The sequence below is a fragment of the Phacochoerus africanus genome, chromosome 1 (genome assembly GCF_016906955.1).
Source record: "Phacochoerus africanus isolate WHEZ1 chromosome 1, ROS_Pafr_v1, whole genome shotgun sequence".
Taxonomy (NCBI): Eukaryota; Metazoa; Chordata; class Mammalia; order Artiodactyla; family Suidae; genus Phacochoerus; species Phacochoerus africanus.
Window position 1 is genome coordinate 165603739 of NC_062544.1, and position 25047 is coordinate 165628785.

Here is a 25047-nt window from a genome sequence, read left to right on the forward strand (position 1 = left end):
ACTTTAGGTGAATTCTCCTATGCTTTAACTGTGAATGCTTTCTGAGCTTCATCTTGCTTATGTTTTCCTTTTTCTGTGAGTTTGGGGAAGCCAAACTGTAGTTCTATAAGGCTACTTCTAGGCAAGAGCACCCTTTTGTATTTTTTTAGTGGGGTTACTATTTGTTTTTAGTGTGGGAGTTTAAATATTTGCTGTCTTTTTTTGTTGTGGGCAGGCTGTTATCTCCTGGGTGTTCAGTGTGTTTTCAGGGAGAAGAGGCAAAGGGTAGGGCCAGCGGTCAGTGCCTGGTCACTGGGTTCTCAACAGCATCAAGGACCTGCAGGAAGGTGGCACAGGCTACTGCTAGTTACAGGGCCGTGGGGAGTGGTAATGAGCTCTAGGCAGATCTACAAGGTGTCTAGAATATTTGGCAGTAGCAGCAGCAGAGTGCATGTGTTTCCAGGGGAGTGAGAGCAACAACAGTTAGTGTTTGATTGCAGTGCCCTCCTCTGAGGTGATTGGAACCGTAGGTGGTGCCTGTTCAGGGACCCCTAGTAGTAGCAGGCCATTACCATCTCTAGAGTCATGACCACTGCAGTGGTTTGCCTCCACTACTGTAGACCATGCATGATGACATGATCCATCTCACATAGTTCACATAGAAGGTGCTGCACAGGCTGTTCTTAGTTGCAGGATCTTGGGAAGTGACAGAGATCAGGCATATGGGTACTGCCTGGAGCATTCAGCAGTGACAGTAGCAGGGTGGGGTGTTCCCAGGGGTGCAAGAGCACCAACAGTTGGTGTTCAGTCACAATGTCCTCCTCTGTGGTGCCCTTGAGTGATTGGGGCTTCAAGTTGTGCCAGTTCATGACCTCTAGTGGTGGTGAGCCACTCCCGCCTCTGGAATCAGAGATAACTGCAGTGGTTTGCTCCCACCACCTTAGACCATATAAGAAGCACCTCATCCTACGTAGCCCCCACAGGATGTGCTGCACGAGGTGCTCTTAGTTGCAGGTTCCTGGGAAGGGACTGTGATCAAGCATCTGAGCACTGCCCAGAGTGTTTGGCAGTGGCAGCTGCAGGGCGGGTGTGCTCCCAGGGGAGCGAGAGCAGCATCAGGTGGTGTTCCATCTTATTGTCCTTTTCTATGGTGCCCTCTGAGGTGGTTAGGGCTGCAAGTGATTTTTGTTCAGGTGTCCCCAGTGGCAGTGGGCCACGTCCTCCTCTGGAGTTAGGGGTAACTGTGGTGGTTTGCTCCCACCACCTGCAGGCCATGCAGGAAGTACCCTGTCCCACTTAGACCATGCTATGGTGTGTTGCACCAGCTGCTCCTAGTTGTATGGTCTTGGAAAGGGACAGTGACCAAGTGTCTGGGCACTGCCCATAGTGTTTGGCAGTGGCAGCTGCAGGACGGGTATGTTCCCAGGGGAGTGAGAACAATAGCATATGGTGCTTGGCAGGTACCATGTTGCACTTAGTCCTCTGATCCCCTTAGCCCACACTAGAGGTATCTGGTCACTGGTAGCCTGAACAAGAAGCGCCCAATCTCCCATATATGAGAAAGAGGCTTCTCTCTTGGGAGCCCTGCGCTGGAGCCACCCTGTCCATTGCAGGCTAGCAAGCGGCTTCTGGCTTCAGGTGGCTTGTGCTGGAGATACCTGGTCTGCCATGGGCTAGCAGGTGGCTTCTGACCACAGGCAGCCCATGCCAGGAGATGCCCAGTCCTCCGAGTGCTAGCAAGTGGCTTCTAGTTGTGGGCAGGCCATGCAGAAGATGCCTGATCCGTTTTGGGCTAGCAGGTGGCTTCCAGGCACACGCGCATGCTCCGTGCAAGGAATTTCCTGTGGCGGTCCACCCCGCCTCCTCTTATCCTCCCCAACAATGGTGCCTTGCCTCTCCTGCAGGTCTGGACCTTCTCCCGGGTTCCTCCTGCCATGGCTTTCCATGAACCAGCCCATAGCGTACTGCTCCGCCACCTGTGGCACACTGCTCCTCAGCCCTTAGGCTGTCTCCACACTGCCAACCCCAGCCCTCTCCCAGGGGCAGACCTCTGGAGCCTAAGTCTCAGGGCCCAGCCCCAACCTGAGCATCTCTGTGCTGGTGGTTCAGATGATCTGTGTGGCTCTCACTCTGCTTTTCCATTCTCAGTCCAGCTAACACACTTTTCTCAGTGACTTTGAGGTCCCTCCAGCTTGGCTGATCTTTCTGTTGGTTAGGTGGCTTCCCAGGGTGTAGGTTCCTTTTCTCTTTCACAGCTCCCTCTTGGAAATGCTAGTCCTGTCCTGATTCCTTTTCTCTCTCTCTTTTTTTTTCTTCTTTTGTTCTACCCAGTTCTGTCAAGAGTTCTTGCTCTTTTTGGAGGTTTAAGTTCTTCTGCCAGCATTCAGTTGATATTCTGTGCAAGTTGTTTTACATGTAGATGTGTTTTTTGATGCGTTTGTGGGAGAAGGTGAACGTGACCTCTTACTCCTTCACCATCTTGCTCCGCTCCCTTAAGTTTTTATCGATGCCTCCTACAATTTTAATCTCATAGAAGATTAATTAATGCATTCATTTAAATGATCATACTGTAAGCATGATGATAGGCACTAGGAATTTGCCTGGCTATTAAGACCACACATCAAATACGTTAGATTCAGGAGTTCCCGTCGTGGCGCAGTGGTTAACGAATCCGACTAGGAACCATGAGGTTGCGAGTTCGGTCCCTGCCCTTGCTCAGTGGGTTAACGATCCGGCGTTGCCGTGAGCTGTGGTGTAGGTTGCAGACGCGGCTCGGATCCTGCGTTGCTGTGGCTCTGGCGTAGGCCAGTGGCTACAGCTCCGATTCAACCCCTAGCCTGGGAACCTCCATATGCCGCGGGAGCGGCCCAAGAAAAAGCAACAACAACAACAAAAAACAAAAACAAAAACAAAAACAAATACGTTAGATTCAAATATATTAAGTCATTTTCCCAAGTACTGCAAAAAAGTTAGATGGCGCATGCTTACCATCCAGGGTGCTTTACAACTGCCAAACCCAATTTCTTAACACATAAAAATTACATGATTTCTTTTACAGAGTGATATAGTCCTAGGCCCATTGCAAAAATTGCCTTGTGGTTAGCAAAGAGAAAGTACCCCCATGACACTTACAGGGAGAAGGGAGATTTGGTTTAGCAGTTGTAAATTAGCAAGTTTACAAGTTTATTTGAAAGTGGTACTAAAATCACTAATAAAAATCTTTTTCAAAGACATCAAAGTGTATACTGCATAAGATAGTTGGGAATGATCATTTGGTTGATTTTTTTTGCTTTCTTTCTTTGGCTATATAAGATGGTACTGTTTTATTGAGGAGAGGCTGATATAAAATTATAGGGTCTCTTTCAGATCTTAGAGAAGTTTTCAAAAAATCTAAGATATGTTTTCTTTTTATTATATGATGGTATTCCTAATTGTAAGAAAATCTGGACAAATGTGTGTGAGAAGGAGAGTGTATGTATTTGCATTTCAACTATTTAATGTTACCCTGTAGTTCACTAAGCTTGTGAAGGACATAATTTGATTGCTAATTCTAGCCAAGTATATGCATTTAATATTGGCTTTATACCATTTTGTCTTGTGGAATAATGTCATGAAATGTTTTACCTAGTTCAGAGTTAAGTTATCTATTTCAGATTAATAAAAAATTTTAATACTTGACAGTGTTATCAAGAAGTCTGCAATTATTAAAAGAATACAAATGCAAGATGCTAGTATTCCCTGAGATGCACTTGTTTTTAAAGTCACCCTCTCTGTGCATTTTAAGGAATATTTGACTCAGTACTTACAGTCAAAAGTATGAATCATATATAGTTGGTGTACTAGTTTCCTGATTGACAGAGCTCTGAAAATGTCACCTTCTCTAAGCTGCTCATTGAAGGATGGGGAAACCATAATTGTATTTCTAAAGGCAAAACAGCCCCTAAGGCAGGGATCCCAAGCATTTCATATCACAGGACACAAAGAAAATGATAAAGTATATGTAGTTCTTGGGTGTAAATGGACCAGACTGTTCATGGATAGGAGTTACTGTTCTGGCAATTCCAGTTCTCATCCAGCTTTCTTAAAATCTGAGGGCTTCTGCAGGTTGTCTAATTCAGTCAGTTAATAATGAGTAAAATAGAATTCTTATGATGGAAAGGTGAATATTAAGTTAAAAAGATGAATCACCAATGCCATGCTCTTGTGTCAAGGAAAGAAGAAATATACATGGAAAAATTTTATGTAATCCTTTTTTTTCCTTTTTTCAAAATGGTATAAATTTGATGTATCTGATTGATATTCTATTTTTTTGAAAAAAAAAGACAATATCTAAAAGATTAGTAATAATCTAGAAGTCAGAAACAATTAGAAATTGTGACATTAACATATTAGTCCACATAGTAGTATACCAGCAACACCCGTACCTACACCATTACCTATTTTTATTCCTATAACTAATACTCATATTTATATTTCTCTCTACCTCACAAATAAACCACTGGACTATAAACCAAAATCCATTAGTAACTTAGAGAATGATTATGGGGGAATCTCTTCCAGTGTTTACTTTTCTTTCCAAGCAATTTCTTCTTCTAAAATCTTCTATAGCTTCACATTTCCTAAAGAAGAAGCATTTTAACCAGCTCATATAGTAACTTATGATCTGAATTTCCATTATCTTTCCAAGAATTTCTTTCACTATTTTTCTTTGTGCACCCACACTCCAGCTGTTTTCTATGGCTGGGTTAGAAATCATCACAGATTAGTGGTTTAAAACAATTCCCATTTATTCCTACCCTTGAGGAGGGCAGAAACCTGATAGGCGCTTCTGAGTTCTCTGCTCGGGGTCTCACAATCCTGAGATGTTGGCTGAGCTGGCTCAGTGTCCTCTTCCAAGCTCATGTGGTATTTGTAGAACTTATTCCCTTGAGCTGTAGGCTAGGAAACCTGAATCTTCACAGTTGTCAGAAAGTGCATCTCTGCGTTTGAATCTCCCTTTGAAGACATCATCTGATTAGGTCAGATCCACTGGGACAATCTCTTTTTGGTTAGAGACTATGGCTACAGCTACAAAAATCCTATTGCCAGAGAAAGTAATATAATCATGGGAATGATATGCCCTCATGTTCGCAGGTTCTGCCACAGTCAAGAGGAACATATTCCACAAAGAATGCATATCAGGGAGTTCCCATGTGGTTCAGTGGGTTAAAGATCCAGCATTGCCACTGCTGTGGCTTTGGCTACTCTTGTGGCATGTGTTCGATCCCTGGTCCAGGAACCTCAGTATGCCATGCGCATGGCCAAAAAAAGAAAAAAGAAAAAACTATGTATATCAGCATGTAGGAATCTTAGGGGCCATCTTAGAATTCTGCCTACCACACCAGCCAAACTGAATTACTTGCTCTTATTTATTCATGCCTCACACATTTTTACCAATACTTTTATTTGTGTACTTCTTTCTGTCTAGAATGATTCCTTTTCCTCAAATTAATGTAGATGAATAAAATATAGTTTTTTATTCAACATTTAGCGTAATACTATCTTATTGAAGAAGTTGATTCTCCAAGTGGCTCAGTGTTTTCATACTATATATTGACGGTTAGTATATTGTGAAAGTAGCATAATGAGTGAACACTCATTGTTAAAAATAATAGAATAGAATATATTAGCAATGTATTAACAACAGAATAGAAAATATTAGAGGGTATTACCTAGGATAAAGATAAAATATTGTTTGTAACACATTTGTTTCAGCTTTGTGTATACTACACAATGTAAAATAAATTTATTACTGTGGGTCGAAGTAAAAGAAGTTTTTGAGAAGCACTGTTGCAGCAGATCTCTAAAGCCAATTGTCATTTTCTGCCTTGAATTACAGTATCTCTATCTCTGTCATATATGTTCTGTATTATTCATTTCTTCCGGGAGGAACTATGTCTCATTTATCTTTGCATCTCCCAAAAGAGCAAATGCAGTGCCTTATTCATAATTAAGAATCCAATAAAAATGTGTGGAATGAACAAAAGTAAAATTTGTTTTGTATTTTCAGTTTTGTCCTCCAACAAATGATCAAGTTAAATGTAAATTTTTTCTTTGAGTTTTCTTGATTTCATCTAAAAATTCTTTATTATTTAAATTGAAGGAGTACTTTTATCAGTAAGAAGTCATTGTAAATTTCAGGTGTTGGCCTTATATAGACATGCAAGTGATTCATTAAAATGTTTCCTCTATTAAATAATTGGATTTCTGGGAAAAAGTATGTTTTACTTCAACAAATATTTACTAAATGTTAATGAGTTCTGGGTACCAGAGATGTAATAGAGGATAGCACGGTAAGGCCTTTGACCTTGGGGACCCTGCAGTCTACCGGGAGAAATGGTCAACACATAAATGGAAGGATTATACTGAGACTATTATCATCAAAAGCTGAGTTTTGCAATAGAACATTGCTGAGAGGCAGTCAGCGAAGTCTTCTCTGAGGAGAAGGTCAAGAACTTGAAAATTGGAGATGTTTTAAATCAGGACTAGAAATATGCAGCATTCACCAATAATTAACTGTGGAGTCATGTGATTATGTCTTGATAGAAAATATTAATTACTCACTAGCAATTCTTATATTATTCAGTGGTACATAATCATTCAATGAATATTATACTATTATATGCAAATTTGTATATTTTTGCCTTTAGCTTTTAACAAAACCAAAAATGTATTTAGCCCTTACACAAAAATTCAAAATTCTCCTCCTCTCTCTTTATAAATAAATTTTTCTCCATATTTATGCAGACATATATATACAATTTAAACTCTACATGTTTATGTTTCAATCTCTTGCTCATATTTAAAAACATTAATCAAAAGACTACTTGATTTTTCTCTTGTGGTATTTGACAATAGAAGCTTTTTACTTAACTGACATCGTCTACTTGACCTAATAATTTTAATTTGGAGGACATAGCTCTATGCCAATATTCTGCTTGTATACCTTCCTCAGTTCTTTGTGTTCTAACTGAAAGTATGCTATTGTCAAAATTCCTGAAATAGCCAAATTAAAATCACCAAATCAATACATACTCTTATTTAGTAAGAGTTTATTATGCATATAAGAACAATTTGCTAAATGGGAATTTTCTTTGCTTTTTTTAATCTGTTAGGGCCACACCCAAGGCATATGGAAGTTCCCAGGCTAGGGGTTGAATCAGAGCTACAGCTGCCAGCCTACATCACAGCCACAGCAATGCGGGATCCAAGTCACATCTTCAACCTACACCACAGCTCATGGCAACATCAGATCCTTAACCCACTGAGCAAGGGCAGTGATAGAATCTTTCATGGATGCTAGGCAGACTTATTTCTGCTGGGTCATGACAGGAACTCCAAGGAATTTTCAAATTCAAAGATGGATATGAAACTCAGGGGGCTTGAAGTTACAGGATTGCTCATAATGTGAAAATGGGGAATTTATTTACCCCTTACAAGGACTGTTTATTATTATAATGTGTGAAGGGGCAGCAGGGGGTTAGTTAAAAGTGATTATCTCATACCATTTTTAGGAAGATGACTTTAAGTTTCTTTCAGGATTGTCAGATTTATTTATAGGAAATTACTTAAGTTTTGCTTATGTTCATGAAGCAAGCAAAATATTTAGTTTTGCTTATGTGGCCTAAATGATTTTGTCTGCTTGGAGAATTCTCAAGTCCATTCTCAAGTCATTAGTTTGTATTTAGTTTTAACACTTTGGGGAAGCAGAATTAATGAAATTATTCTTTAAAACCTGGGTTTTCAAAAATGGACACTTTGATACTGGGGGATATAAGCTTTGCCAGTCAAATCTTTTACCATAGAATATTTAGTAATTTAAGTATTGCATTTCCAGTTACTTCCCTCATATTTTTTTTCTGAAGTGAAAAAGTTGTTCTCCCTGAAGGTATAACTCAAATTCAGAAACTGCAAATATTCAGAAACCTAAGCAAGTACTGTCATGTACTTCAAAAACATATCTGTCCTCCCCTTGGCTAGAATGTCCAAGTAAATGCATTAAAATATGTTTTCAATGAAAATAATTTTAAGCAATACATTTGTGGCACAGTCTATTTACTTGTATACTTCTTAGTTCTGTCCGGATTTTCACAGTAGGATTGGAAGGAACATTGATGTGGCAAGGTAGTAAGTTTTTGGTTTCCACTGTCTTAGAGTTTGGAGCATGCTAGTTCTGTATTTAAAGACTCTTCTTTTGTCTTTTTTTTTTTTTTAATTTTCAGGGCTGCACCCATGGCATATGGAAGTTCCCAGGCTAGGATTCTAATCAGAGCTGTAGCTGCCCACCTATGGCACAGCCACAGCAACACCAGATCCCAGCCACATCTGCGACCTATACCACAGCTCAGGGAATGCCAGATCCTTATCCCACTGAGCAAGGACAGGGATCCAACCCAGGTCCTTATGAAAACTAGTCTGGTTCTTTACCATTGAGCCACAATGGGAACTCCTAAAGACCCTGAATGCAAACAACTCAGCATGGGGTCCAAGGATCGTCAGAATATACTCTACATTCCTATTTCATCCTACTTGCCAACTACTCCCTGCACAGAGCCTATATTTTATCTGAATAGAAAATCTTGCTCTTTTTTCGAGTAAGGTGCCTCAGTTCTGGTGTCTGTGACTGTTCTTAATATTCCTTTGCTCATGAAATTTCCTACCTTTCTAAATGTTTTAATTTAACCCACTCTTCAAAGTCCAGCACAAGTACTGTCATTTCTGGGAAGACCCTAGATTACTTGGAAAGGATAAAATCTTTTCCTCCTTTACATTACATAGAAATCTTTTCTGGACTCTGCTATGGTAACTGTCATTCTCTGGCTTGTGTTATTTATTTTGTATATTTAGCATACCTTCGCTACTACACTATAAGTTTACTCTACGTTCATTGCATATTTGTGATGTAAAGATGCTTAATGAATATTCTCTGAAAATCTTTCTTCAATAGCAGCTCTGGAAGGCATCATGACTTATGCTTCAATTTGTAAGCTTTAAAATGTATTTAAAGCACCACTTTCTCATGGATTATTTAAACTCATACTTATGCCTAAAGGAATGATTCAGATTTTAGACAATTATTTTGAAATTTCATATTCTTAACTTTTGCCCAAAAAGTCAGCAAATTTTTGCTTTTGTGCTGTATTGTTATTGCTTTGCTTGAGACAAATTTACAAAGCCAAAATGTTTTGTGAAGGTATAGTTCTGTCTATATTATTCGTAATAATTTTCTCCTCCAATGAAACAGGTTTTTTAACCTTTGTTTAGAAAATCTTTGGTGTGACTGAATAGTTATTTAGTAAGTTAAGAATTTGATAGTTTAAATTCTAAGACTATAGTTCTAAGCAGATGTGAAATAATTTTATAATTTTTGTAATCTTGTGGGTTTTTTAAAATATAAAGAATAACTAGGGAGTTCCTCTTGTGGCACAGTGGGAGTGAACTAGTATCCATGAAGATGCAGGTTCAATTCCTGACCTTGCTCAGTGGGTTAACCATCCGGCATTGCTATGAGCTCTAGTGTAGGTTACAGATGCAGCTCGGATCCCATGTTGCCATGGTTGTGGCGTAGGCCAGCAGCTGCAGCTCCAATTCAAGCCCTAGCCTGGGAAATTCCTTATGCTATATGGGTGCGGCCCTAAAAAGACAAAAAAGAAAAAAGAAAAAGAAAAACTAAAGCTAGAGTGAATTAGTGTTAACCGATTTCAAAGTAGTTGCCATAAGGATTTTTCTATTTCTCTATTTCAAACAAATATGCCTCAATGTTACACTTTAATAAGATTAGGAGAATATTAGAAGATATGCACAAAACATTTTTTTGTATGTGTGTGAAGACTACATTAAGAACATTTTCTTCTAGAAAACTGGAGTTTATTGAACTACGCAGCCTAAGACAGAAATGATAAAATTCATTTTTGTTGTAGCAGTTCGGACCCCTTCCAGGGCCCAAGAATAGGCTCATGTCTAACACTCAGAAATGAATTGTCCAAGCAGACAGATGTGCTGACAAAGCAAAAGACTTTGAAGGGGCAAGGGGTACCTGGGTGGAGAGCAGCAGGGTAAGGAAACCCAGGAGAAATGCTCTGCCATGTGGCTCACAGTCTCTGGTTTTATGGGAATGGGGTTAGTTTCTGGGTTGTCTCTGGCCAGTCGTCTTGCTCAGCCCTTACTTGGTCCGACCCAGGGTCCTTCTTGGTGGCACATGTACTTCTTGGCCAAGATGGATTTCAGTGCCAAGGATCCTGGGAGGTTGGTTGTCTCCTCCCTCCTATTGGCCCCTCCCAAATCCTCCCATTTAGTCTTCAGGGCAGCACCATGAAGAGACCTTATCAAGGCCTCCTTCTGTGAGACTACTCATGCAAGTGGTTTTCATCCAGTCTGGCCAAGATAGGCAGTTTCAGTCAGAGGTCTCCAACATTTTCATTAATTAGACTCATCAGGGTTTGAGGCCTTTACTTGAGTCTCTGTCTTCTGCTTTCAACATATATTTTTGCTGCTTTCTTCTGAGTATGACTTTTGAGAGTGTATATTTAATTAAAGAGTACATGACTGCAGCCTGAATAAGATGAAGTAAGAACTGCAAAAACTAACCAAAATGTCATCCTAGGCAAATATAAAAAAGGCTGTCTGGGTATGAAAAGAGCCTGCTTTTTTTCTGGATGAAAACATAAAACAAAGAAATCCCCTCACCTGAAGTTCTAGCTGCAGATGTTAGTAGAAGAGTAGCAGCATGGAGAATTGTGGTTTTTATGATTCTATTAAGGATACAGTGTTTTACATACAGGCTTTAGATAACACGGTGTTTCAATTTCTCAGTGAAATAGGTTTGCATATGCAGATAATAATGAATACTGACTGATATATTAATAGTGGTCCTAAAACTTTATGTTTTTTTATAGAGAGAATTTGATAAATCTTTCTGACAATGAACTGGTGGTGTTCAAACACTTGAACCTTGGTAAAATGCTCTTAATAAATGACTAAACATGTTTGTAACTTATAATTCCAATGGTATAGAAAATGCATTTGTTCAAATGAAAGTTTCTTCTCAGCAAAAGAATATGCATTTGAAATTAATTATCATAATTCGTTATAATTTGCATTACATTTGATGGGAAAACATTGTCTCGGAAATTCTTAGGAATATAATCTGCAGATCTGCAGAAAGCTATCCAACAACCATGTAAACATTCATCAGTTTTGCCATTGGACATGCAGAATTTTATTTTCTTTGCAGGGGAAAGGAAGATTATGCATAGACATTGTTTCTTTTACCTGGTGACTCATTCATTCAAAAAGATGGCTTCTGTATGGAATGTCACCTCCAGTACAGGGAATTTATCTTAGGAACTATGAGATTTTGAGAAAACTTTTCTTTCTGAAATTGCTTGAAGTTATTCTGAATATGAGCGATGTGCCTGGTTGATGCCCGGAAATTCTGACTGAAGTACTAATTTCTGTTAGTGTTTCCACTCGACCCCACTGTATTTGCCATTTCAGCTTTTGTTTTCTCAACACTCCTCTCACATCTCACAATCATCTACCAACCCTATCATCCCTACAAGGACAGAGTATTTTCCCTTGGCAGAGGCTGGAGGACTTCATGAAGAAGGTAAACCTATGAATAGAATCTTGAACAACGTAAGGGATTGGACTTCATAACATAAAAATCTTATATACACACACTTATTGATACCTCTCCACATCATAAATTACTAGTACAATTATAACACTTTGAAAATATTTTTTCTACTAAATATTCCCTCTGCATTCATTCTTTGTCTCATTTCTTCATTCATTTCTCATTAACTATATGTTTTGCACAAAAGGTGTGGAAAGATAGTTATATGGGGAACTAATTATATTAAAAAATAAAATGATGCATTTATAAAATCAGAGGTGCATTAGAAGCTATGAAAGTAGAAAGGGAGAACTGAACTTATCTTTACAGTGGACATGACACTTGAACAATTATGATTGAACAGTAGATGGGAAAAAGAGATAAGAAACTGCATAAGCACAGGTAAAAAAATAAGTTATGTTTGGGAAAATATAAGAAGAGTAAAGAGATAAAGCTTTTGAGAAGAGAAGATGAATGCAGACTATGGCTGACCTTGGATGTCACCCTAAGGTAGAGGTTCCAAAGAGCAAGCCTGTGGCCCTCCCTTCCTGGTCCATAATTCATTGAAGAAATTCCTCTAGAAATTCTCTCTCTTTTTTTTTTTTTTCTTTTGCTTTGTAGGACTGCACCCACAGCATGCAGAGGTTCCCAGGCTAGGGGCTGAATTGGAGCTGTAGCCACTGGCCTATGCCATGGCCATAGCAATGCCAGATCAGAGCTACATCGGTGACCTATACCACAGCTCATGGCAATGCTGAATCATTAACCCACTGAGTGGGGGCAGGGATCTAACCTGTGTCCTCATGGATGCTAATTAGATTCATTTGCACTGTTCCACTAAAGGAACTCCAAGGAATTCTCTTTTTATTTTTTCCAGTTGAAATAAGAACCAAATTTATTTATTTATTTATTTTATTACTCAATGAATTTATTACATTTATAGTTGTACGATGATCATCACAATGCAATTTTATATGATTTCCATCCCACAACCCCAGGACATCCCCACACCCCCCAAACTGTCTCCTTTGGAAACCATAAGTTTTTCAAAGTCTCTGAGTCAGTATCTCTTCTGCAAAGAAGTTCAGTCTGTCCTTTTTTCAAATTCCACATGTCAGTGAAAGCGTTTGATGTTGGTGTCTCATTGTCTGGCTGACTTCACTTAGCATGATCATTTCTAGATCCATCCATGTTGCTAAAAATGCCAGTATTTCATTCCTTTTAATGGCTGAGTAATATTCCATTATGTATATGTACCACATCTTCTTGATCCACTCCTCTGTCGACGGACATTTAGGTTGTTTACATGTCTTGGCTATTGCAAATAGTGCTGCAATGAACACCAGAGTACATGTGTCTTTGTGAGTCATGTTTTCTCTGGATAGATGCCCAAGAGTAGGATTACTGGATCAAATTACCAAGGACATTTTTCACAGAACTTGAACAAAATATTTTAAAGTGTGTTTGGAAGCAGAAAAGACCGAGAATAGCCAAAGATATCCTGAAAAAGAAAAATGGAGCTGGAGGCATTAGGCTCCCTGACTTCAGACTAAACTACAAAGCAACAATCATCAAAACTGTATGGTACTGGCGCCAAGAAATTATTATAGTTACTATCAATGACATTGCTATTGACTGTGGCCCATGGTAGATCCATGGGTTGAGACACAAGAGTCCTAGGAAAGAATTTGTGTGTTTTGTTTGGTTTTATTTTCTCAGTTTTTATTTTGAATTAGATATCTCTTTTTATGTAGTTAATAGACTAGAATAATTTATAACCTAATCAAAGTGACCAAGTCAGGTAATCCGCAGGAAGATGTAAAACAAAGTCACAATCTAATAAGTGACATCATACAATATGACTGAAACAATGGCATGATTAAGGTGACTTTCCAAAGATGACTAATTTTCTGCATATCCCAGTACTGAACAGGTGGCAGAGACAGCTTTGAGTGTCCAGGAAAAAAATTTGGTCTTAATTAGCAAGTAGCAAGTGTTTACATATAACTGTCAGAATATTTATTTGAAATTTAGAAACAGGCAAAAGAGATTACTGGCTCCTCTTTTCCTAAAGCTTGACTTTGCATTGATGAGACAATTTTCATATCGTAAGGGCAAAGTAGAAGACAAATTGTAAATTTTTGTTAAATAAAGATGCAGATAATTTCTTTGCAGTGCAGCAGATTAAACACCAAAGATTGTGATTTATGCCTCCATTAGATATTTACCACTTTAAACATAATCTAATTTATCAATTTTATTTTATTGTCATTTTAATAAATTGCCCATATACTTCTAGTTTCTTAAATGATCTTTGAACCATTTTAAATGTCTTACTGGTGGTTTAATTAATAAGTAAAATAAAATATTTGACATGGGGCATTCCCATTGTGACTCAGTTGTAGTAAACCTGACTAGTATCCATGAGGATAAAGGTTCGATCCCTGACCTTGCTCTGGCATTAAGGACCTTGCTCTGGTTAAGGATCTGGCATTGCTGTGAGCTGTGTTGTAGGTCACAGACTCAGCTTGGATCTGTCTGTCATTGCTGTGGTTGTGGCATGGACTGGGAGCTTCAGCTGTGATTTGACTCCTTGCCTGGGAACTTCCATATACCACAGGTTGGCCCTAATAAAGCAAAACAACAAAAAAAAACAAACAAAAAAAACTTTGGCATTGTTGCACTTTACATTTGTGTAAGAGTGATGATTTTCTTTAAAATTATACTTGAATATATTCTCATAACAGAGAGGGCATTAGGCAATCATTATTTCCCATTAGGGTTTTCAGTTCTTTCGTTTTATAAGCACGTTTTGATAATAGTTTGATACCCACATTGATGTGAGAATTGTGTCCTGCTGTCATGTATGTCACATTCTCCTGGGAAATTGGAGTCACACTGATAGGGATCTCATTCCCAGTTCTTCCATGTATTAATTTCATGACCTAGGCAACAATTAATATTCTCTGATTTTCTCAACTCATTGGTAAAATGAAAAACCTATTGCATAGTGCTATATTGAGAATTTTTTAATTTTAAATGTTTTTTTTTCCTTATAACTGGTTTAGAGTGTTCTGTCAATTTTCTACTGTACAGTAAGGTGACACAGTTACAATACATCTATACATTCTTTTTCTCACATCCTCCCTCATGTTCCATCACAAGTGACTACATATAGTTCCCAGTACTCTACAGTAGAATCTCATTGCTTATCCATTCCAAAGGCAATGGTTCGCATTAGAATTTAAAAAGAATATTTCATTTTGAGTGCCTAGCATGTGTAAAACATAGGAGGAACATACACATTCTAATAATCCTATTTGTATTGAAGTTAATGCCTGTCTTTGGCTTTTTCATGTAAGAATTCATGACTAGTTTTCTCTGTCACATTTACTTAACACATCTATACCTCAAACATTGTCTTTTTATTATTGTAACATTTGCATTTTTTTTAATTGGTAATTCCTTCTTTCCTCACCCCAGGTGTTTCTATAACTTATTTTCTGCTTCTCCACTCCAGGGTTTATAGAATGATTTTTTTTTTTTCCCCTTAGCAGTGTGTTTGGGAGGAGTAAACCTTCATGCCTGGCTCAGACCCTAACCTTTCTCCCTCCCATGAGCTGACAGAGGGCAGGAAGCAAGCCTTTTCTTGATGCTTCTTTAAAGGAATATACTGAGTACCCTCTCCTAATGATAGGAGGTGGCGGTGGGGGTCCATATCTGTATTTGTATTTGTAAATCAGCTTAATTCTGGATTTAATTAACAAAATTTATTTTGCTTCACACTCAGTTATGACTCCATGTTTGTTAGCTCATTGGTTCATCACTTGTAAAAGTAATCTTTTGGTTTACCCTGCCACTCCCTTGTCTCATTTCTTAATGTGTTGGGAAGTAGGGTACTTTTGTGGGAGTACGTAAGATACCCAATACCACGTCAATTTCTTCCTTTTCCTTTAAGACATTTTATTTGATTTTCTCCAGTCTCCTGACATTTTCTTTCCTGTGTTAGACCACAGGTAATCCGTGGCTATCTATGGCATTCATCTTTTCTTTGGCATCACCAACTCTAAATTAACTTAAGTATTCCTTTTTTATTTTTAAATATTACTTTATGACTGCACCCACAGCATATGGAAGTTCCTGGGCCAGGGATTGAATCTGAACCACAGCTACGACCTTCACCACCGATGTGGCAACGCCCCATCCTTTAACCTACTGTACTGGGCCAGGGATCAAACCCACACCTCTGCAGTGACCCAAGCCACAGCAGTCAGATCCTTAACCCACTGTGCCACGATGAGAACGCCATAATTAGATATTCCTTTACTGTTGATGTTACATAATTTTATCTAGAAAATGAACACCCTAAAACAAGTAGGTAATAGTTAATATTGAAAATTTATTTATTTGGTTTTCTTTATTGCTTGTGTTTTTTTTTTTAAGGCTGTTCTTACAGCATATGGGGTCAAATTAGAACTGCAGCTACTGGCCTATGCCACAGCCATAGCAACATGGGATCCGAGCTGCATCTGCGACCTGTGCCACAGCTTATGGGAATGCCGGATCCTTAACCCACTGAGCAAGGACAGGGATTGAACCCACACCCTTATGGATACTAGTTGGGTTCTTAACCTACTGAGCCACAACAGGAACTCCTTATTATTGTAAATTTATATGTATTCTTGATAATGTCCAAGCATTGTCACATAAAGTTTACAATAAAATTATTTCCATTTTAGAGAAGAGAAAAAATTGAGTCAGAGAGTAGTATGTTAACAACCAGAGAAGTCCAACAAGCTCAGAGCAGGAATCCAAACAGTTTGATTTCAGGAACTTTTAAATTCTTCACTGCAATCTCTGTGTATGAGAAAGCAGAAACAAAGATATGCTAGGGACTTGCCTGCAGTTGAGAAGATTTGCTTATCTGAGCTCCAATGTTTACTAACTCTATAACCTTGAGAAAATTTTTGTAACATCTTGGAGCCTCAAGTTTCTCATGTATTCAGGGGAAATATTAATACCTGCCCTGCATTCTTGCCAGACTTACTGGGAAGATAAATTTTAAAAAACTTTATTTCATATGTCGTACCATGCCTTGTTCCAAAATGGATTTAAGGCAGTGTGAACATGCATGTGGAAGCTCTTTCCAACTGTTAAATGTTAAACACCTGAATGTAGTCATTGTTTATAAATGTAAACCTTTGCAGAGGTGAGTGTATACCTGCTCCCAGGAGAGAAACCATGCTCTGTCATGGCAAGTCTTTCCGCTGCTGGATGAGGAATTTTATAGAAACACCCATCATGATCGTGAGGGGAAGTAGGGATTTCTAAGGCATTGATTGTCACAATGCTGCTTATGGTCATCATGATCCAGAAGATATGACTGAATAAAAGTTCAGTTAAATAAATAAAAGATATGATTGAATAAAATCTTATGATTTCAGAACTTTGAAAAATAGAATCTGAAAACTGCATCATAGAAGATGAAAAAGGGTAGCAACAACCATATGATTCATGGAGGAATATGGAAGAACCTCATTTTAAACAGAATTTGCATAGCAGATATGAAATAGAAAGTGCTGAAAGAATCTAGGTAAAAAAAAATAATTTAAAATTGGTGTGTTTAAAAGCTGTGTATATAGCTTTATGAACATTTCTCCAAAACCGCTCTGTTTTCTTCTGCAGTTAATTTGCAGAAATACTTAGGGTTCAACAACATGTATAAAAAATTATTCTCAGAGAATAAATGACCCATTTGTATTCAAACCACTGATGTTAGTAATGTGCAAAGTAAGTGAATCACACTAGCTAGTGAGCACTTTGAAACCACGTTAGCCACAAGTATTACAATATAGGGAATAGATGCTAGTTTTAAAAGCACAGGAAATGGAATGATGCTGGCAATTAATATTCCATTGTTTAATACCATAATACTTTATCAGAAGAAAAAATAGAATGAAATCAGTAGACATTCCCCTATATTTTTAGAATGTATGTCAAAATGCAATTATATATGATTGCATATTTTAGATTAATTGCATTTCAAACTAATTTCCAATTTCTATATTGAGATAACATTAAAATAGAGAAATAAAAAATATAAGGGTGATAGGAGTTCCCATTGTGGCTCAGCGGGTTAAGGATCTGACATTGTGAGGATGTGGGTTCAATCCCTGGCCTCGCTCAGTGGTTTGAGGATATGGTGTTGCTGCAAACTGTGGTGTAGGTTGCAGATGTAACTTGGATCCAGTGTTGCTGTGGTAGTGACATAGCCCTCATCTGCAGCTCTGGTTTGACTCCTAGCCCAGGAACTTCCATATGTTGCTTGTATGCTGCAAAAAGGAGAACAAAAACATAAGGGTGATAAAATGAAGATTTTACATTTTGCTACTAGAGAATAAGAAAACTTTGGCTGTTAAAATTATGGGCTTCTGAGTCATCATACTTGGATTTAAATCCTTAATTTGCCACTACTTCCTAGCAATGGGCCCTTGTGTAGATTTTTGAAATAACCGATACCTCAGTTTTCCTATCTGTAATATTAATATCAATTAATAAGAATAATAGATCCATAAGACTAAATGACAGTGTATAAGGGACAGACTACATGGTGTTGACTTATAAAACTCAATAGATGGTATGTATTCTTCTAGATTTTTTTTTTTTTTTTTGCTTTGTAGGGCCACACCTGCGGCATATGGAAGTTCACAGGCTAAGGGTCAAATTGGAACTTAACCTGCCAGCCTATGCCACAGACACAACAGTGCAGGATCTGAGCCATATCTGTGACCTATACCACAGCTCACAGGAACACCAGATCATTAACCCACTGAGCAAGGCCAAGGATCGAACCCACATCCTCATGGTTACTAGTCAGGTTTGTTACTGCTGAGCCAAATAAGCTTCTTCTAGCTATTTTTAATGTTATTGGTATAAATCTGATATTTCTCTTTATGGGTATTATTCTGTCACAGTGAAGACCTGGCACATCTTTATAAAGAGAAAGCAAAATAAAAACCAGATGGTAATAAATTTGTTAAAGCTACACAATCTTAATGAGCTTGCTTATTTACTATGCAAAGAAGATGATTCATGCATGTTTTCATGAGATATATTTATTTTATGAGAATGGAAGGAAACTGGCAATTTTTTAGCATCTACTATATAGGAGGAATCCTATTTGGATCTTTATATCCAACAATAGTATGAGATTGATATTATTATCCATATTTTATAGACAGAGATCATGGACAAGGTGTCTTAGGAAGTTGGCCTCTTAAACTATGTAGAGGCGAGGTGACTGGTGGTGGTTAAGAAGATGAATTCTAGAGTCGTATCACTGAGGCTCAAATCAGGTACAAAATCATTAAATGTAATGATATATTTAGAGTGCCTGTGTCATCGTAAACACTCAATGAACAATAGCTATTATTATCACTGTACAATACTATTATAAATGTTTTTCTTGGAAAGAGAGTCAGATTCTCAGCTTTCTCCTGAAGCGCCATTCAAGTAGCAGCCTATGTCAATGCTGTTTGGTGATCAAAGAGAACCTGCCATATCTAGGTAATGTTCAGCAGGTACTGGTCAGTGTTCTGCCTTATTCTCACCAGACTGGTTGTGAAAGACAATGAATGTCACCTATACTCCTAATCATTTCACATCTACAATTGTAATCAATATTGTTATGTGCACTGGATGGTATATAAGCGAGACTGAGTTAGAAGATATTTCTCTTCTGCTCTTCTCTTATGCCACCAGATATGCTCTATAATAAAGAAGGTATGATATATTGGGTGTGTGAGCATGAAGTTGAGCACAAATGAGATCATGCATGGAAAAATTAATGATTTACAAAACCTATTTTTAAGAATTAAAACAGAAAAAAATGGAGTTCCCAATGTGGTTCAACAAGTTAAGAACCTGATGTTGTCTCCATGAGGATGTGAGTTTGATCCTTGGCCTCTCTCACTAGGTTAAGGATCCTGGGTTGCTGCAAACTGCAGCAGAGGTCACAGATGAGGCTCAGATCCTGTGTTGCTGTGGCTGTGGCATAAGCCTGCAGTGGCAGCTGCAAATCGACCCTTAGCCTAGGAACTTACATATGTCACAGGTATGGCCAAGAAAAGGAAAAAAAAAAGAATGAGAAACAAAAAAAGCCTTGCAATGGAATTATATTAACAGGTTATACAAAGATACAGATGGATAATTTCTCCTTTTCTCTGATTAAATTAGATATTCCCAAGGGCCACTAAGATTATTTATATCAGTGACTGTCATACATCTGACAGTCAAGAAAAGAAAAGCTATTCTCTCTGGTATAAAACTTTAGCTAAGAAAGTCATCTTAAATATATATTCAGAAGTTCCCATTTTGGCTCAGTGGTTAACGAATCCGACTAGGAACCATGAGGTTTCAGATTCGATCCCTGGCCTTGCTCTGTGGGTTGATGATCTGGTGTTGCTGTGAGCTGTGGTGTAGGTTGCAGATGCGGCTCAGATCTGGCATTGCTGTGGCAGCAACAGCTTTGATTAGACCCCTCACCTGGGAACCTCTATATGCCGCAGGTGCGGCCCTATTAAGGCAATAAGACATATACATATATATATATATATGTATATGACAAATATATAAGGTATTTGTGACTATTTGTTATATTTTTTCCTAATTCTCTCCTTAATTAAGTAGTTATGCTGTGAAGAAGCCTACTTTTATAAATATGATTTGAAAAATTGACTTGGCTGGAGGTGTAATCATGGAACTGAGGTAGAATCCTCACTTAATGAGTAAAGACCTTTGCTAGAAGTCTAATGGAAGGAAGGAGAACTCATCCAAATGAAGTTAATATGTATGATTTAATTTTACAACCATCTTTAATTTGAAAATCCCCAAATGCTTGCTAAGCAAGTGCATGCTCTCTGTATATTTAATAGGCCATCTATAACAATTTCATATTAATCCATTTGGTCAGGAGAAGAATCGATACAAGAACATGGGGATATAGAAATGTTTTCATTTTATGGTTATTTTAAAATTATATCATATTAATCTTAGAATATTTTTAAATCAAACTTTTAAACTCTAGATAAAAATCCTATATTCATACTCTTTAAAAATTGGAGTGATGAATAGAAGAAACTCACTATTTATTAACAGTTTATATATCTGCAGTTTATATATATGAATTAACAGACACACGCTTATGCCACATCCAGCCCTGCAGGGCAATAGGAGATCCTGGAAGAGGGATGGCGCAGCATAAAAAAAACGCACAAGACTCTTTTACATCTAGAAAGTGGGGGACCAGGAGGCACTCTGTTCCGCAGAACAAAGGCCCTGGGCTTTAGCCCACATGACTTTTATTAGGGAAGGTGATGTAGGTTAATGCACAAAATCAGGTGCAGGTAATGATAAAGCTTTCTCTTAGTGGTTGTGCTTATGCACGTGTGCCAAATTTGTTTACTTCATTGTTCAGCAGTTTCAATGGTCTCCAACACACCTACACACAAAATAAATGTACAATTTTGTCTTTCATTGAAATTAGATAATATTAGGATGCGTTAGAAATAAAAATAGTAAATAGCCACACATTCGGTAGCTGTACATACTTCTTACTAAATTTTTTTCATATATGAAGGTGAATTTCATTAGCCTGATACTCATGTTTCTTCTGCTGATGGATACAGCATGGGAACTGAATGTTTCATTTTTATAAACCTTTTTAAAATTGGAAAAATGCTACACATCTATTCAAGATAAAGTCATGAAATATTCGCTACTCTGAAAAGGTCTATGATTTTGCAAATCAAGCTTAGGATTGCTGATTAAGTCTCTTTGGTAGTCAAATAATTTGTTAGTAAATAACATTCATGAAAGAATATTCATGAGATCAAAGTGCCAATTTAAACGGCAGAGGAATATTTAATCAAGCTGTATTTTTATCCTAAATAGGTTATAGCCTCTTTTTAATGTCACAAATCATTATCACCGCCATATTAATTTGGAAATCTACCCTGAGTCATCTATTTGAATTTTCTGGTCAGAGTCAAAATGAAGATAGTAACATGTTTAAAATGAGACAGTATGCTTATGAAAATTTTAATATACTTTCAAACACTCCATCATATTGTTCAGTATTTTTGGAGCATGCATGCCTCTGTGTTTGTCGTTACATTTTGTTAAAGCATCAGAGTGTTCTTATCAGTCTGTTTAGGTGGGTATGGGGAGTACTTACACATACGAATATTCTGGTTCCTGAACTATGGTAAGAAATGTTTATTTTCTTTCCTCTTCCCTCCTTCTGTTTCTTCTTTCCTTTCCGAAAACGTATCCATTGAGACTAAAAACTCCCCTTTGGTGGAGAATACACATTAAGAAAATTATGTAGTAAATTAGAAGGTAATGCATGCTCTAAGAAAAAATGGTGGTCAGGATACAGGAAATTGAGTTCTGGGGATGAGGGTGGGGTTAAAATTTTTAACAATGAGTTAGGCTATGTCTCAATGCATAGGTGAAATGTGAGCACAGAATTGAAAAGATGAAAAATTTAACCAGCTGGGTGTATAGAAGGACATTCCATGCAGAGAAAACAGCCCAAAGATCCTAAAGCAGATTTAAACCTGTCATAATCTGGAAATATCAGGAGGCATCTGTAGTTTGTGTAGCGTCAGTGAGGGGACGACTGGTGGGGAACAACATCACAGAGACAAGCAGGGTTCAGATGATCTATGACAGGAGCCAGTAAACTATGAGGATCCATGAGCAAATGTGGCCTGTAGCCTATTTTGTGAATAAAATTTATTGAGACACAGGACACATCATTTGATTACATACTGTCTACAGCTGTTTTCATGGTATAATTTGAATGGTTAGGATAAAGACTTACGGAGCCAAATATTTACTATCTAGCCTTATGTGGAAAAAATATTGCCGCTCCCTGATCTATGGCCGTTGTAGAGATTTTCATATATTTTTTGAGGAAGACAGGGAGTCATTGGGGGGTTTTGAACAGAGTGGTAATATAACCTGATAATGTTTAAAATAATTATTTTGGGAGTTCCCATTGTGGCTCAGTGGTAATGAACCTGAGTAATATCCATGAGGACCTGAGTTCAATCACTGGCCTCACTCAATGGGTTAAGGATCTGGTATTGCCATGAGCTATGGTGTAGGTCACAGATGCGGCTTGTAACTGGTCTTGCTGCGGCTATGGTAGAGGCTGGCAGCTACAGCTCTGATTCAACCTCTAGCTTGGGAACTTTCATATGCCATGGGTGCAGCCCTAAAAAGACCAAAAAAAAAAAAGAAGAATTATTTTGATTTCTATTTTGTGAACAAATGAGGAGGGGAATGAGTAAAAGAAGACACTTGAGGAGCTAAGTGCCAAAATCCAGGTGAAAGATTATGACGGCTCAGACAGTTGTGGAAATGCTGAAAGAGAAGTCTTGAGCAGTCTGATTAGGGCTCCCTGGACTTTAAGGACCATGCTTGTTAGGGCTCAAAAGGACACGAGGAACGTATTAATGTGTTACAGTAGACCAATGCACCCCTCTGATTGAAACACTTGCTGTTCTATCCTGAGGCCACCTTGAGACCATACGTGACCAAGTGAAGGTACCACCATCAATCACAGATGTTATATTCATTTAATACAAGTTTTTAATTTCAATTTCCATTTAAAATTTAATGTTCCATTTAGAAATTATGGTAGTAGTCACACCAAAGAATGACTAAAACACACACATATGGTACATGCACACACATATACATGTATAAAGCTACTTTTAAGTGCATAGATAACATGTAGTTACACATGTACACATTTCTCCCCCTTATGCTTCCATTTTTCTTCGCTATATATAATCACTATCTTGCTTTTCTGGGGTATCATTTTATAGTTTACATTAATATAAATAGCCAACATATAGTTTAGAATTTCAGTTTTTTAAAATTTAAGTAGATAGGATTATGCTGATTTTTGACTTTTGTAATGTGCTTGTTTTGTTTGACAGTCCATATTGACTATGTCTCTGTAAGTCTTGCCAGATTTTGTGTGCGGAGAAGGTGTCTTCCTCTTCAAAATATCATTGACGGAATATAGAAGTCAAAAAAGTGACAATAAAATGAATATAGAAGTCAAAAAAGTGACAATAAAATGACTGACCTTTTTAGATTGCTTTTAGTACAGATTTATTTAGTTAGATTTTTTTTTTTTTTTTTTTTTTTTGCGTGTGTGTGTCTTTTGAGGGTCCCCACCACAGCATATGAAAGTTCCTAGGCTAAGGGTCAAATCAGAGCTGTAGCCACTGGGCTATGCCACAGCCACAACAACACGGGATCCTAGCCATGTCTGCAACCTACACCATGGCTCATGGCAATGCTGATTCCTTAACCACTGAAGGAGGCCAGGGATCGAACCTGAGTCCTCACAGATGCTGGTCAGATTCATTTCTACTGAGCCTGATGGGAACTCCCTATTTAATAATGTTTAAGAAAAATAGGAAAATCTGTGTTTTGCTAAGGGAAATAATTTTCCTTACATTTATTTAAAATATTACCATAGGGAGTTACCGTCGTGGTGCAGTGGTTAACGAATCCGACTAGGAACCATGAGGTTGTGGGTTCAATCCCTGGCCTCACTCAGTGGGTTAAGGATCTGGCATTGCCATGAGCTCTGGTGTAGGTCGCAGACGCGGCTCAGATCCCATGCTGCTGTGGCTATGGTGTAGGCCAGTGGCTACAGCTCCAATTAGACCCCTAGCCTGAGAATCTCCATATGTCATGGGTACGGCCCTAGAAAAGACAAAAAATAAATAAATAAAATATTACCATAGGAATTTATAAAGACTTTATCAATTTATAAACGTATCCCTCAATGACATCAATCAGAAATTATATCAGATTTTTAAAAGGGCTTATTAAAACTTCTTTCTTTCTAAATGTGCTTGTCTACTTCTTAGGATCCAGTTGGCCTTCATAAGAATCAAACTGTCATTGACTCTTGATATAATTTATATTTCTGGTTGTATTTTTCAAGATATGAAGCTCTGCCAGATTATTCCTTTTATTAATGGATAATTTGACAAATTTGTAATTTGAAGTTGAGTGTGTTACAACATTTTAAATAATCTAATATAAATTGTTATGATATGTCATTATGATGAAATAAAAACAAGAAATTACCTCATTAAATCATGGAACATTTTATGACATATCATTAAGTGGTACTCAGGTGGCTGAATTCAATATAGTTGTCAAATATGTGTATATCCTATTAATAGTAGATTATAATAATAGATTATAAATGGATAAAGTGTATAATATGATTTAATAGGGGTTGTCTTTGGGCATCTGATAAATTGAAATAGATGGTTACAAATAAGATATATCTAGGAATTTCTTGATGCAGAGTG